Genomic DNA, 10,866 nt, shown 5'->3' with positions numbered 1-10,866 from the left:
GGCCTGGGCTCCTCCCGCGAAATGGCTGTGGTGTGCCCTGGAAGACAAAACCAAGATAAGATGTTAGAAGGGCAGCAGAATGACAATGGAATGTCTTTTGGTCTGATTTGTTTTTGATAACATTTTGATAACATTGATTTGCTTTTGATAACATGAAACAGCACAAAGAGAGAAAAGTGCAAAACAGATCTTGTAAAAGTTAACACTAATTTCAAATGCCTTGAAAAATATTTTTATGGACTACAGTCTGGAAACTTCACTTTCTTTTCACCCAGACTCCTCCCACAGTTGCTTCAGACGTTTCCATAACATTTAATTGCTCCCTCATGTCTACAAAACTAGATAATAAAGTAACAACCTAAAATGGCAGTGCGAAAAAAGAATGCGCTCTCATTCAAAATTTTAGCTTCCAAACAAGCTCTGCTATGGTCAGTCTGACTTGCCTAGAAATCATCACAGCAGGGCTACAGCCTTTACTATCTGTATATTCAAATGGTCACAATAGGAAAGGTAATTTAAACAAAAGGCAGACATTTCTACCTCACACAGATTAATGAAGACAACTCAGAAACTGCAATTTTCAGGATATGAAAATATTGCTATCTATCCCTGAATTTCATTTTCATTTTCTAAATGAATGGATGCAAGAATGATAATCAATCTGCAGGCTAGGAGAGGGATACCACTAATGACTTAGTGGCCTAAGCTACTTATTTCAAAGACAAATTAAATATCTGTATGTTAAAGAAGATAAATTAGATTAAACAGATCTGAACTAGCTGAAAGAACATGCTGTATCTTTGAAAAAGGGGCTAGTTTTTAGAAATGAGGGATATTCATATTAATTTTTCTTTTCAGGGTCTGATGTTTTCCCTGATAGTCACACTGGCTTGGGGCTGCAGCGCTCTGGGAGCTGCCAGAGCTGCAAGGCTGCTGGTACCCCAGACACACCCCTGCTTTGTACCCCATGTCCACAAGTGGCTGCCCCAGAATTTGCCTTTGCTCCAAAATCTGCCTCTGCTCCAGAGCGCAGCTCAGCTCTGTCCTGGGTTTTTTATTCAGATTTCTTTGCTGATCTTTTTATGCTAGAGATGATTGAAAGGGTTTTTCTATGAATATACATAGTTTATCATCTCAGTTGTTATTTCTATCATTCACCATTTTAGGCACATGTTAAATTACTGCAATCATTGTGTGTGTTGCAGGTTCCATTCATGCATCAGATATGTGAATTTTAAATGTCCTGAAACTGGATGTTTCCCTATTTTTACATCCATTTTAGTGATTTCTTTCCTTGCCTGTAAAATCTAGCTTTAATTGTCCCTGGTATTTCCTCAGTTAACATCACTTAATCACTGACTAGAAGAGCTTCCCACTGGTTGAAAATATGTTTGCTCTAATAAATTATATAATCCAGGATTTCTTCCTCTTTCATTTGTCCTTCCATGCCATTCTTCCATCCTCTGGATTTGATGGATCTTTTCCTGCCTGACACTGCTCTGCTACTTTTCTGCTTTTCCCTTAAACTCTGCTTTGTCCTTATGTCTCCTACAGAAGAGCCCTTCTCTGTCCTCAGCTTTGTGGTTTTCCATCCTCACTCCCAGAAAAGCATTGAGTTCCCTCACCTGTGCTCTGATAAGAGAGCAGCTTCCCAAGATGAGAAGGAAGCAATTTGCAGGAGCTGTGGCTGGGGTAGGGTGTGAAAGGCTGGACTGCAAGAAGCCAAGGCGCAGGATTTCCCAGGAGCCAGCCCTCACCACCAAGCTAGAGTGTCCTGCTCTGTTGTTTCCTCACCCACTCTCTGAATGCTTGTTCTGTGTAGACCTAAATACAGATTTAGCTCCCAAGTTTTAACATGTTGTTCATAATCCTCTAGATCCTATTGAGGACAACATCCTTGAGTGAAATGGGCCATTGCCACCAAGCCAACACTACTTAAAAGCCTGCCTGCTCAGAAATGATGGAAGGTTATTTTTCACTGATCTGTTGGAAGGAAGTTTTATGCTTTCAACTGGAATATTTTTCTTCATTTTTCGGCAGTCTTGCATAATCACCTAAGTAATGACATGGCTTGAGAAAAACAAACAAACAAACAAACAAACAAACAAGCTGCAAAAACTGCCTTTCCCTTCCTGTTTTATACAGACTGAAGAACACACCACAGTACTCTGCATTTTTTCTTTGATATAGCAAATTATCTTACTACATCAGTAAGTGATTTTTCATTATTTGGACTGGATTGCTTTGCAATACATGTGAACAAATCTATAAGATAAACATCAATTTTCTCAAAAAGAGTAGCTCAGATGAAATGGGAAGAGCATCAGGAAAAGGGAAAAGACCTTTAGTGAATTTCTGAGAAAGAAAAGATCTGGGAAAAGATCCCAGCTTCCTGTTCCCACAATCCAAATGCAGGATTGTTCGGCCTTGTGTTGTTATGTACATATAATTAGATCAGTTTTTTAGATATTAATGACTAACACAGTACAGTTCATTTCTAGATCTGAGAACCCTAGACATTAGAATATTGCAGATAATAAATCAAAACAGAGTTAGCTCATGAGATAATATTGCAGGGTAATTTTAAGTTATGCATTTTTAGTTCTTGGGCTATTCTTGTTGTCTGACAAGATTTTAAAGCCCCTGACAAGACTTTAAATAACAGAGTGGTTGAAGCTGGAAGGGACCTCTGGAGGTCCCCCAGAGCTGTTCACTCAGGACAAAACATCACAAGTGACAAAATGAAAACATTTATCTCAAGAAATGTTAAATAATTCTCAATATTTGGATTGACCAAATCTTTGAAATTGTGAAAAAGGCTTGACATGTTGCTCAACTCTAGACATGCAGATTTCTGCACCCTGCAAGATGAATCCCACAGGGAAAAAAAAAAAAAAAAAAAAAAAAAAAAGAAAGAAAGAAAGAAAGAAAGAAAAAAAAAGTGGAAATCTGTGCAATCCTGCTCAAGCTGTTTAGAAGTTAGGATCTGATCAGGGGCAGTTATTCAGAATCCTCTAGTGAATGCTTGATACCCCCAAAAGTTGCTGTAAATTCCTTATTCAAATCTACGTGGAATTAGCTACAAGATGATAAGTGCATAGATACCATGCCCACCTTTTAGATGGCTGAAGCATCTCACTGCAATTAAAGCACTGCATTTCATTGCAAAGCATCTCACTTTTCATGCTACTTTTTATTCCACACAGGACACATTACCATATACACAGTTCCTTAAAGGGGAGCTAATTAGAATAAAAAGATCATCATTTTAAAAAGTTCCAATATAGTTTCATTAATCTGCAATTAATTCTGATGTTATTTGTAGATGGGAATTTAATTACAGATACTTTTTCTTTAAAAAGTCTTCTGAAGGCAAGGGAAACAAGTTTTCAAAGAAGCAGACAAGCCTATAGTTCTGAATGATGAGAAAATAAATTATCTGTTGTTTCACAAATGCATGAAGAAACCTCTAAACAAGAACAAAACATCTTTTATTACAATTTCCATCGCTCTATCTTTGGACTTCGTCCTTTTTACTCTCATGCATGGGCACTAATTGGAGGGCTTTAATCCCTGCTTTTAATGAGCACAGACACTAACGATTCTTCCCTGGAGCTCATTATCAACTTTGGTTCAAATTCTCCCTTTTTTTTCTTTTTTTTTTTGATTCAATGGCACATTATCATGCTCAGTTTAACTTAAACATGCAGATAGCTTTCTGTGGCACTACAGTGTTTTCAGAGCAGAACATGCTCTCAGAGTTTCTGCTCTATATTCTAAAAACAAAAATGACTTCTTCATAAGGGAATGAAATGGGGTCTGATCACAAATCTCACAATGCTGATGAGGGTTTTTTATTTATTCAGGAAATTCTGAATCATGTTTTCACTGCACAAAATGACATGTAGTTTTCTATTTGCCTCAGTTTCTGTTATGCAGTCTAGGATGAAGCAGATTGTGGATGGACTTCAATATATCCTTTAGTAAGTTTGAATTTTGCCATTTCTTGAATTTCTTGAAACATCAGTTCATTTCTGCATATTCCCCTCATAATTTTTGTAAAAATTGCAAACATTTACTTTTCCCAAGTAAATGTTTACTTTTTACAGGCTTAGTCCAGCCTGTACTCAACTGTGTTTATTAGTCAGAATTCCACTCTATTTTGATTTCCAAATAGTTGAAAACAACTGAGCTAGACATCTTAATTGCATCCTTTGATTAAAAAATATACTACTGAAAATTCATAAAAATATAGACTGTCATGCTAAAAGAAACCTATTTGCACACCATGTGTTCCAATACAGATCAATGATGTTCTCTAGATGGACAATTCTTCTCTAATGGCTTTTATTGATTATCTCAGCATTTATTGCACTGCAACAGATGACATTGCAGCTGCTGCTTATTATGATTTTTATGTTGGTCATATAACCAGACAAGACAACTTCATAACAGCCAGCAAAGTCATCCTCTCATTTTATACTCATTTATGTGCTGACTTGAAGTATACTCCATACAATTACCTATAACTTTATTGGTATAATCTGTGAAGTATGCATTATACTGCACATATGTCATTGAAGTCAATAATTACTTCAAAATTCAGAAATAAACTTTTTTAAAAAATCTGTAGTTCCTATGGTAACAGCCACTCATGATTCCCTCATAAGCTGTACCTGATTAACATAATTTAAAATCCAGAATAGGAAAGAGTATAGTTAACTCACAGAGGAAAGGTTATTTTTCCTACAAAAGGGTTACGTTTTGTGGTCTAAACCAGATTTACAACACTTCTCGAAGTTTGTTTTCAGCCTCTCATATGTGCTATTGACTGTTGTCTTGCATCTGCTGAGAGTACTTTACACTTTGTTTCGTGGCAAACATATTCATTTTAACTGATATTTCTCATATTCGTAGGAAATTATTTTTCTAGGAAATTAAATAAAATCTGATGACAAAAAGGGAGAAAATGAAACTGAATTATTTGAATTCCACTGAAGAATGTATAAAATTGGCAGCTATAAGTGTCCTTTTTTGAAGGTAGGCTGACCTCATTTTGTGTAGAAGTTATTATTATGGCTAAAAAATACAGACATTTCCACTGTATTTAAGGGTTTTAGTTCTTTTTCCGCACAATCACATTTCAAATTGCTTCAAATAATTATTCCCTATGAGGTATACCTTATATGCATATAATATGTGTTTACAATGTGTTTATCTACAGGAATAACCAAATCTGTCATTCCTGTCAAATTTTGTCTCTGTCTTAGTCTGACCCTGTTGTTATTTTACTGTTTGAAAACGATGCAAAAATTGTTGTTTTTTCTGTTTTTATTGAAGAATGGCTTTCATGAGTAAGCTGGAAGATTGGACAGAGAATACCATCTTAACAGAAGTATTCTATCTTGAAACCTTCTGTGGTCCAAAATGTAAATCTGCATTAGAGACAGACTAAGCATCCACTGTATCCTCACAACTACCAGTTTTCAGTCTCTTGACTCACATATCTTTGTCATTCTCCAATTATATTTCTCAGATTATATCCCAAGTTAAAAATGGACAGAAGGCCAAGAACATCCTGAGGAGAAGGACTTGGGTAGTTGCTTGATGAGAAGCTCAGCATGACCCAGCATCCTGCGCTTGCAGGCCAGCAAGCCAGCCACAGCCAGGGCTGCATGAGGAGAATAATGACCAGCAGGCTGGGGAGCTGACCTTGCCTCTCTGCTCTGCCCCCAGGAGAACCCTCCTGGAATGCTGCATCCAGCTCCAGGACCCCCAACATGAGAAGGACATGGATTTGTTCCAGTGTGTCCAGAAGGGGGTGATGAAGATGCTCAGGTGCTCAGAGTGCCTCTCCCATAAAGACAAGCTGAGGGAGTGGGGGTTGCTCAGCCTGGAGAGCAGGAGGCTCTGGGGAGACCTGAGAGCAGCCTTCTGGTACCTAATGGGGGGCCCAAGGGAGAGATGGAGAAGGGCTTTTTACAAGGGCATGTATTGAAAGGGCAAGGGGGAATGGCTTCAAACTGAAAGACAATAAGTTTAGATGCAGGGAACAAATTCTTCACTATGAGGGTGATGAGGCTCTGACACAGGTTAGCCACAGAAGTTGTGGTTGCCCTATCCCTGGAAATGTTCAAGGCCAGGTTGGATGTGGCTTTGAGCAACCTGATCTGGTGAGTGGCATCCCTGCCCACGACAGGGGGGTTGGAACTGGATGATATTTAAGGTATTTTCCCACCCAAACCATTCTAAAATTCTGATTCTCTATTTGTAATCTCTCTTAAAGGTCAAAGATCAGAAATGAGCATACGATTGACATACTACAGTTCACTTCCAATAGGTGAGCATAAATACCAGGTTGCAAAGCATGAAGTAGCATCTCTTTATTTTTGTGCAAAATATATGAAAAGAAATTCAAAGACCAAGGAAATGGGGATCCAGGCATATGCTGCTATAATTGCTGATGTTTTTGTGCACTGTGGATTATTCATGTAAAAGCAAATGGAAAATGCCAGAGGAAATTCTTTGGTGCATGATGTAAATCAAAGATTTACAGTAAATAATTTTTGGGGCAGAGTTTTGCTTAGGCAATTCCTGTTTAGTTTTATTCTTTCTGTTATGTGCAGCTTGTGTCATGCCTTAAACTGACAGAAAAGACTGCAAGGAAGCATGGAAATGAAAGGGAAAAAAACAGGTATTGACAAGATATTTTTCCCATGGATCCTGAAATGATTCTATTAAAAATAACCATTGTAGTCCTTCCTGTGCTGGTCTATCCTCCTGTACCTGTGATGCATTTGTCTCTAGCTATTAGGGGCCAGAGTGCTGCATGTTCACACACATTGTTTCTTGTGCCACGTCCTTTCACTGGCACCAGCAAGATTGAGGGCTACTCAGCACGATGACAGAGGGAAAATAAAGATACAGATCATGAGTCCCAGCATTACAGTAGATAAAAGATTGTGCTGTCATTTTAAATCACTGCAGATTATTGATGACACTTTGAATACCAGGGGAAGATAAAGTAATATGGTTTAAATCTGTCTGTACAGTAGAGAGAGATGGAATTCATATGTGCCACAAACAATTTTTCAGTTACTGAAGGACTGAGTAAAAGAAGTATTTTGTGTGTGGAAGAAATATCTGGAGTATTATACCATTTTATACATCAAATACATGAATTTAGTGTGCATCTAATACATTAATCACTGATCTAATTTTTTTATGCAAAAGCCTGATGCATTGTTAGTTTCAATGCCAGTGCATTTGCTTCTATTGCACTATAAACTGAAGACAAAAGTATTCTAGGAAAAAATATTCCAATTTTAAAGTTGTAAAATTTATGTCCAAAGTTCAAACTTTTATACGCAATTTAATATCTATTTCTTCTCCACTTGCAAAGAATAAAGGAGAAAAATAAATGGGTGGGTTATATCTGTTGGAGGAGCCATATTGATTATCAGAGCTGTTAAAGCCTTAATTCCCTGAATAATTAAGACTAATATCCTCAGCATTGTTCAGTACCCTCTTCTGGCTCTGACCTTGAATGGGTAAAATTAAAGTGCCAACCACCAGCATTCTGTAAAGTTCTCACTTTTTTATAGATTTTCCTCCTAATTTTATCACTAAATATTCTTAACTGAAGACCATGAACATTAATTGACACTAATAGAATACATCCTACCTTCTGGCATGGAATTTTAATAGCTTCTAAGAATGTATGAATTGGTAATACTGTATAATAAATAATACATGAGTTTACATTGCTGCAAAGCATTTAAAATAGTTTAGCTTCTTTCACACCATCTGCTAAATTCACACATTCATTTTCTGAAAGGTTTATTGTTATTAGAGGCACTTATAAGAGAGAAAATTAAGTCAAATTGATAACAGAGAGAATGCCTACAATCAGGCCTTGGCTTATTCTTGAGAAAATGCTCTAAGCTAAATTAACTTTAGCTCACACAAAGATGAATTATGCTTTCAGATAGTGTAATTCAAAAAAATTCAATTGAAATTAATTGAGGGATATAAATCTGGAAATAATCCAGTTGAATTCATGGAGGTATTAAGCATTTATAATCTTGTGAGAGGAAAAATGTATCCTTTAGTCAGCTAAAAAATCCTAATATGTTGGCAAACTCTTAAAACATTTGTGCATTTCCACTGCAAATCTCTGCTTGCAGTAAATAATTACTATTTTTTGGATGGCACGAAAGGGAATATTACACTTTGGTGACAGAAACTCAAAACAAATTGGAAAATACATGTAAAGCATTTGAGGTGAAATTAACTTTACACTTTATTTGCATGCCAATACACAGCTTAGTTTGTTGTCTACATTGTTTCAAATAAATGAATTTAAAATACCTTTAGCTCTACAAAAACCCAGCACGGTACATTGACACCAATCATTAATGAATAGAACTCATTTTCTAACAACAAACTGCATCTTCTTTTGGGCTCCTCTTGAGATTATTTTTAAATGCACTGTTCGTAGGTGTGACTGACATTTGGAAAAAATTCCCCTGAATGTCTTGCTTCTAATGAAAGAAGTATTTTTTTATTATTCATATGGGATTAAATACCCAAACAGCATGTGATTAGCTGCCCTCTGGGTGAGCAGCGTTGCATGCAGAGCCCAGTGCTTTTAAGTACTAAACTGATAAATCAAATTCTGAAATATTCTTTCAACCAAAACATTACTCTTTTTTTTTTTTAAGTGTGAGTCATTCACAAACAGCATCATATCAGTTTTCTAAACTAAAATTGCTGTTACACATTGGAGTGTTAAGCATCAAATAGCTATTTGACAGATCAAAATACAAACCAAGAAATAAAATATAGTCCAGAATTGACATAATACAGAAAACAGCAGAGAAATCCTTCCTAACTGGTAGACTACAAACAGAAGTGAAAAGTTTATCTTTAATGATTGTTAACTGAGTAAATAACATGGCACTTACCTCTATAAAATCAATGAACAGCAGAAAACTTTGCTGAAACAATTTACAACAGCTGATGTGTTTGTCCCAGGAATGTGCTCCTCCTAATGAGTGGGCTTTTAACTAATGAGAAACGGAGGGCATTTGAAGATGAGAGCAGAATTTTACCTAAACCCTCATCATGTAATCGTAAAATAAGTAAATAAATTCATTTAAAAGGTGGATGTACTACTTGTAAACATCTGAGCTCTTTCTGAACTAGTTTTGTATCGCCGGCTTTTATGACCTGATATGGGATGGACCAGAGGGGTGTTTGAGGGGAATTGTGTTTTGAGAGTTGCACACTCTGGACTCAGCAGCGACAGGCATTAGCAGAAGGGACATCTAGGTCATTGCAGCACGGGGACAAGCAGGGATGCTGGCAAAACCAAGCAAACAAAGTAGTTCAGGAAGAGTTATATTAAAAACTGGCTGGGTGGCTGAGTCCAAAGATTTAGTGTTGAATGGACTCAAATCCAGTTGGCAGTGGTGACTGACTCAAATCCTGTGACTAGTGGTGTTCCCCAGGGATGACCTTTTCCAGACTCATTCCATGATTCTATCATTTGTTCATAATCCTCCCTAAAACTAAATATGAAGTGCTCAGTCTTTGCTATGCCTTGAACATGACCTGTGGAAGTGGAGCCCAAGGATCCCTGTTCCCTGATCCAGTGTCTGCATGCCGTGGGGTGGTGTGAGTGACCACAGAAGGGCAGAGGGGACCAGCAATATCATAGCTCCATAAAGAGGCTTTTAAAGTCAGCATGACAACAGCTACAACAGCTCCATGCCACCTCCATGACAGTCAGACCCCCATCAGACATACAGGGATGGATAGAAAGAATCCCTGTGTACAGAGCTATGATGGTCAAAGGCATTTGTGTATCCTAACAATGCAGACTAAAAGGTCAAAAATGTCCATATCCCCATGTGGGAATTGTGAAGTGTAAAAAAAGGAAACCTTGGGTTTCCTCATCTTGTCAAGCATGGCAGTTGCCATTTAAGTATTAAATTTGAAACAAATACAGGAAACAAGTACAAAGAATTATTGGAACAACTACAGACATTTTTGTTATTGTTCTTGCCACATTTGTCTCCGATTCTGGAAAGCTATTTGGATTAAATAGGAAACAGGTAGCTCCCTGAGCCTTGGAAATAATGAAGGCAAGTTTCCTATGGGCCTGTGTCTCATCCTTGACTAAGCTCCAAATTAAGGTTTCCCAAGGCTGAGGCATGTACAGAAGATCTCTCCAGCACTGGTTCCCTAGCTTGCAGGATGACTCCCTTTTTTCATGTCTTTTACTCAGCAGGTTTTTCCCACCAATGAGTTGGTTTCTGAGATGGTATCTGATGCTTGAACCACTCTCAGTCTGGCTAATATTTGCTGTTGGGGAGGAACGTGCTTGCATGGACAAACAGACAGGGTTTTGCTCATATCTGTATGGTCAGCAAGGGCCTGAAGATCACTTCTACAACGGGAAATGCTGACATAACTTCTGATTACTGACTGTTATAGCATCAATACCAGGTAGGTGCCCCTCAGCCCCCGGCAGCGCTCAGGGGCCCACGCAGACACAAACAGCAGCACAGCCAGCAGGCACTGCTCTTCCTGAGCACCTGCCACATCTCAGCAACACCTCTTTCAAAACAAAGGGCCATCTAGTTGCCTAAAATAGATTATAGGACAAAGGGTAAAATTAAACAGACAGCTTCTCATGTTTGGCCTTACATCCATCTCTTTTTAAAGCCAAATTGTCTCAGCCTGTAGACTCGGGAGTGGAGGCCAATCTGACACATGTTTGAAGTGTCTCTCTCTCCATGTGTTTCTAGAAGAATTTTTCCTTTGGAGGGTGGCTGCTGTTACAGGAGTTCCTGTACAGCA

Source organism: Melospiza melodia, chromosome 4 (assembly GCF_035770615.1).
Source record: "Melospiza melodia melodia isolate bMelMel2 chromosome 4, bMelMel2.pri, whole genome shotgun sequence".
Lineage (NCBI taxonomy): Eukaryota > Metazoa > Chordata > Aves > Passeriformes > Passerellidae > Melospiza > Melospiza melodia.
Note: the sequence above shows the minus strand (reverse complement) of the source record.